This window comes from Belonocnema kinseyi, chromosome 2 (genome assembly GCF_010883055.1).
Source record: "Belonocnema kinseyi isolate 2016_QV_RU_SX_M_011 chromosome 2, B_treatae_v1, whole genome shotgun sequence".
NCBI classification, from domain to species: Eukaryota; Metazoa; Arthropoda; class Insecta; order Hymenoptera; family Cynipidae; genus Belonocnema; species Belonocnema kinseyi.
In genome coordinates, this window is record NC_046658.1 from 29654988 (window position 1) to 29660873 (window position 5886).

Consider the following 5886-nt stretch of genomic DNA (forward strand, 5'->3'; position numbering starts at 1 on the left):
CCAGTTACGCAAGGAAGTACTTAAGATCTTCCAGCTAATCAAGGCAAGACTTTAGATTGCCCAGATAATAAAGGCAAGAATTTGTATCGCCCAGCCAGTCAAGGCAAGACTATGAATCGCCCAGTCAATCAAGGCAAGACTTGAATCGTCCAGCCAGTCAAGGCAAGACTTACGATTGCCCATTCAGTTAAGGCAAGACTTGGGATTGTCCAGCTACGCAAGGAAATACTTAATATTTTCCAGCCAATTAAGGCAAGACTTTAGATTGCCCAGCCAATAAAGGAAAGACTTTGAATTGCCCAGCCAATAAAGGTAAGACTTTGTATTTCCCAGCCAGTCAAGGCAAGACTTTGAATCGCCCAATCAGTCAAGGCAAGACTTTGAATCGTCCAGCCAGTCAAAGCAAGACTTACGATTGCCCAGCCAGTTAAGGCAAGACTTACGATTGTATGTCCAATGAAGGTGAAACTAATTGCTTGTTTTCTTATGGAAACGTTCGCGCTTCATGTCAAACGATCGTTGAAAAGACTTTCTTTTATGACTAGTAGGGTCATTATCATTTCTTTGCAAAGACCAGCAATAGTCGGCCATCATTCTTACATTGCATCGACCTTGATAATGTTGCTCTTTCTGGTGAAAGTCTTGATGAAAGCGTTGGCCCATTTCTTCACTGAATGATTGAACATTTTCTGGGAAATAATGCAAATGAGATTTGAGAAAATGTAATTTCATACTCATCAAACAACCTAATCTTTTTAAATTCTTTAACATACTAGATACAATAGTTCTAAACTTTGAATCTCGATTTTTCCTTCAAAATTTCTGTACAACATCTTTGAAACTCAACCATGCATCCTTTTCAATATATGTCATGGTGTTGATAAAGTCATCATCTTTGATCAGTTTTCTTATATCAGGCACAACAAAAATATCTTCCTTAACTTTGGCATCACTTAAATGCGGAAATGTAGATCTGATATAATTGAACCATTCTCCTTCGGTGTTTAGGGATTTTACAAATTGCTTCATTAACTCAAGTTTTATATGGAGTGGTGGTAATAATACTTTCTTTCTGTCAACAAGACTTTCATAAACAACATTATACTGACCAACCGTTCACTTTAATCTGCCTGGCCATTTCTCCGTTATCCAATGTTCATCCCTTGCACGACTGTCCCAAAGGCAAAGAAAACAAGGGTATTTAATGTTTCCTGATTGTAAACCTATTATAAGATTTATCATTTTGAAGTCACCACAAATAAGCCACTTATGGACATTGTATTTTATTTTTATCAGGAGTAATTGGAAAGTATCATAAGATTTTTTCAGTGTAGTTGAGTGACCTACTGGAATTGCAGCGTATTTATTTCCATTATGCAATAGTACTTCCTTCAGACTTTATGTAGACGAATCTATGAAAAGACGCCAATTCTCTGGCGTGTATAAGTCTATTTTATATAAATTAATGAGTCCTTCGATATCATTACAATACACAATCCCACTGTCCATTAAAAAGTACTTGATAAACTTTTGTTCTCTATTTCTGTAAACAGTTACTCTAGTGCCAGGTAATAATAGTTTCCTCTCTTTGAGTCTTGAAGCGCAAAGCTCAGCTTTATCTTTTGGAAGATCAAGGTCACGTATAAAATCATCTAATCGGTCTTGGTCAAAAAATTAAGAACTTTCATCGTCTGATTCTTCCCAAAAAGAATCTTTAGTTGCATTAGGCTCGTCAGTATCCATTGATTCGTGAGTTGATCGGTTACTTTTGTTTTCAGAGTGATTTCTAATACCAATCTTGGCTGGTGTAACATTTTTTACATTAGGGTAAACGATCTTCTCCAAATACTTGTTAGAAAAACCTCCTGTTTTGCATTAGCAAAATTAGCAATCAGTATCATGATCTTTGGGCTCACGCCAAACAGGTGGTAGAATAACAGTCTGCGTCTTGGTACTTTCATCTTCCCAATTTGACAAATTTAATGTATGTATGATGGTAAAAACTTTCATTTTCATTAGTTTCAGTAATTATTTCTTTCTGTTAATTTCTTCCAGTAATTTCATAATAGTCTGTATGAATTTTAGTACAATTTAATTATAACGCGGCTACAAACGAGTTTATTCGAATTACTCGCAGTTGCCTAAACATTAGCCAGATGAGATGAAAACTGAAGAAAACAACCTCCCGAGTTTAGCAGGGTTTTCAAAATTCGAGTGCACAACCCGCTCATATGCCGTAGATGGTCACCCAGCAAAATGCTAAGGGTGCTCGAAATGGCTTGACATTTGAATCTTCTCGAGTCGAGATTATTTACCATGTATTTCTATGAAAATTTGTACGCACCCACATTTTAGATGTTTTTTTCAAATTTGCATAAAAATCTTTAGTATTGCGCAATAATTTATTCTGCATCTTGAGAGGATATCTGTGCGCAGCCGTGCACAAATAAAAGTTATTAAGGCCATGTGACGATAAGTTTACGTGACCAAACCTGGTTTTCAATTTTCCTTTTCCAACTTATGTCTAAACGAAATGAGGTATCGCTATGAAAGTTTGGGAAATGAAAGAGGAGGTAATAAAGCCATGTCTCTGCTTTGTTCCGATGGAAATTTTGAGAAACAAATTTTTTTGAAGAAAATACCAGTGGAAGTTTTCTTTCCCAACTTATGTCCAGGCGGAATGAGATATCGTGTTAAAAATTTGGCACGATAAATAGAAGGCATGAAAGAATGTGTCTCTGTTCCTAAATAATTAGAATAGTGAAAAAAGTTTTTTTTAATTGCTATTTTGGAAAAATACTGACTGTGCTGTCGTCAAACCCTGCAAGCAATGGACATAGGAAACACGGGACTAGGCATGCCATCCTAACTTGGGCGAGTGGGGTTGAATCCACGGGATGGGGGAGAATTCCATGAGTGGCAAGAGCCGCCATTTTACGATGTGCCATTTGATTATGCGCACGAGCATTTTTGCCGACAAACTGTGCATGAAAATATAAACATGTGGGCGGTGCCATGTTTATCACGGGACATCAAAAGGTGGCGGACCTCCCCCCTCATTGCATCACCCCCGCAATGGCATGTCTGGTCCCTTGTTTCCTATTTCCATGCTGGAAGCAATTTGCAATGTTGTCAATGGGCTGGTTATGAGGTTTATATTTATCAAAGTGGGGCAAAAAACTAAAATCGCTCACGAACATTATGCACAAATAATGCAAAAACTAATGTTTGCACTTGAAACGCAACTAAACATATTTGGTCTGACATACCTATCAGTCTGGTATCAGCTGTGTCAAAGCAGCACTAGTGCAGCGAGTAGACAACATCGAACTTCTAGGAGTCTGTGAGTAAAACAGATTGCATGATTACCGTCAGAAAAAGTTAAATGTCATGGACATAGGAAACACGGGACTAGGCATGTCATTGCGGGGCTGATGCAATGAGGGGGGCGGTCTGCCATGTTTTGATGTCTTGCGACAAACATGGCAGCGCCCACATGTTTAAATTTTCTTTCACAGTTTGTCGGCCCTAAACGCTCGTGCGTATAATCAAGTGGCACATCGTAAGATGACGGCCGTCCCCACTCATGGAATTTTCCCACTTCCCATGAATACAACCCCGCTTGTCCAAGTTCGGATAGTATGCCTAGTCCCGTGTTTCCTATGTTCATGTTAAAAGTCAAACTTCTGCTGTAAAACCAAAATGTGTCTGTCGATAAAACTCGTATGTAGACGTAATTTCATTAAATTGTACTGAAATTCATACTGTGATTTTCATTCTACCTTAATAAAAGAAAATTTTTCAAATGCGCATACACAGTGAAGTTGAGTCCTCTGGCTATATATTTATCCATGCTAAAAGGACTCAAATGATGCTTCAGATTCGGGAACGACTCGTGTATTATATTGACATATGTTTCAGCGGGGCTTAAAACATAAAAAAGAACATTACAATAGTAAAATATATAGAAAACTATGAATTATTATTAAATTACTGAAAGAAACTAAGAAAAAAAGACTGAAATTAATGACAGTAAAATTTTAACTATTATAAATTTTTTATTCTTTTTGAATTTTTATTAAATATAGTGCACATTATCTGATAAAAAAATTTGTTGAAAATATTTAGATGGTTCAAAATATAAAAAATATTCTATTTCTGAACTTGTTTATGAAAATTATTTGAATAATAAATCATTATTGTAAATTTGCAAAGTATTGTAGGGAAAAGTGATTGGAAACAAATTCTTTGTTCATTCCGTAAAGAAATGCTAAGTTCAGTCGGTAGAAAAATAGTGTCGCTTGCTTAAAAAATAGGCAAGCTCTAAATATGTTAATAAACACTGTTTGAATAATTGAGAATTCTTGTGAATTTTCGAAGCATTATAAAAAAAATAATCGTCGGAATGATATTCTTAGTTAATAATGTTAAAAAAGAAAGCCGATTCATAAAAAAACAATCTTAATTTTTCAATTAAACCTGTTTAAATAATTATGAGTTCTTGTAAATTTGGAAAGCAAGACAGAAAAAGAGTTATCGGATAGGCGTTCTGAGTTGACTACGTAAAGAAACTGCCTCGTAGAAAGAAAGCCAAACTCTTAATTTTTTAATTTTACCTGTATTCAAAAGTTAAATGTTAGAGTTATAGAAAGGTACATTTTCGAAGTATATAACCTGCACTATTTTGACATTTTTTTCCCAATTCAGTTTTCGAATTTTCGATCGCCGCGCTTCCGTCGAATAGAGAAACAGTTAAAACAAAAACTTATATACAAAGAACTCCATGGATGCAAAATATGTATTGATACAACGTTATTTCAGCCGAGGCTTTAGTTTGCAGCTATTTCTTTAAAGTCATTGAAACATTTGAAGACTTTTCTCTCTGTCCAAGGTTCTTCAAAGAATCGTCTAAATTGTAAGCGACTAAATTTTTCTGTGTATCGAATAAAATAAGATTGAATGGAGTTGACATGGTAGTCATTTACAATTTGGTGGATAAAACTTAATACGTTGAGGTAATTTTTGTTGCAGGTAAAATGTACCCTGAAATCCACGCACTTCAAGATACTTAAGGATATTTCAATATACTTCATGATATTTTTAAATATCTCCTGATATTTAAAGATACATCATGATATTTAAAGCTACTTAAAGATATTTCAAGTACTTCAAGATACTTTAAGATACTTCAGGCTATTTCAAGGTAATCCAGAATATTTAAATGTACTTCGGCATAATTCACACACTTCAAGATACTGCACATATTTCAGGATAATCCACTTATTTTAATATACCTCAGGATATTTCAATATACTTCATGATATTGTAAGATAGTTCCCGAAATTTTAAGATATTTTCTAATATTTCAAAATACTTAAGGATATTTCACGTACTTCAAGATACTTCAAGATACTTCAGGATAGTTGAAGGTAATTCAGAATATTTCAATGTACTCTTTAAATATAAATCAGTAAAATTTCACCGATTGCCAGTGACATTTCACTGATTCAAATTGCCATAAATGGGTCACTGACAATCAGTGAAAGGTTACTTATTGATTCCGTGAAATAACAACTTTCGAGAGTTGGCAGCACTGCACACTGTCAATTTAGCAACCATAATAAAATAATATTTTAGTACATTCAATCAAAGAATCATAGTAAAAACTTAAAACCCATAAATATGATCAAATTCTAAAAGCGGCGAAAAATTCCGATGCTTTTAAATGAAAGCAATCTCACACATTACTTTAATTTTAAGATTGGAGTGTCATGTACAAGCCCGTTACAGTCTGTCAAGTTAAAGCGTGGGTGACTTTACTCGCAGTCGGTAAGGTGTATCGACATGATTTTGGTGTCAAAATATTAAGAAGAGCTCCCTCTTTCA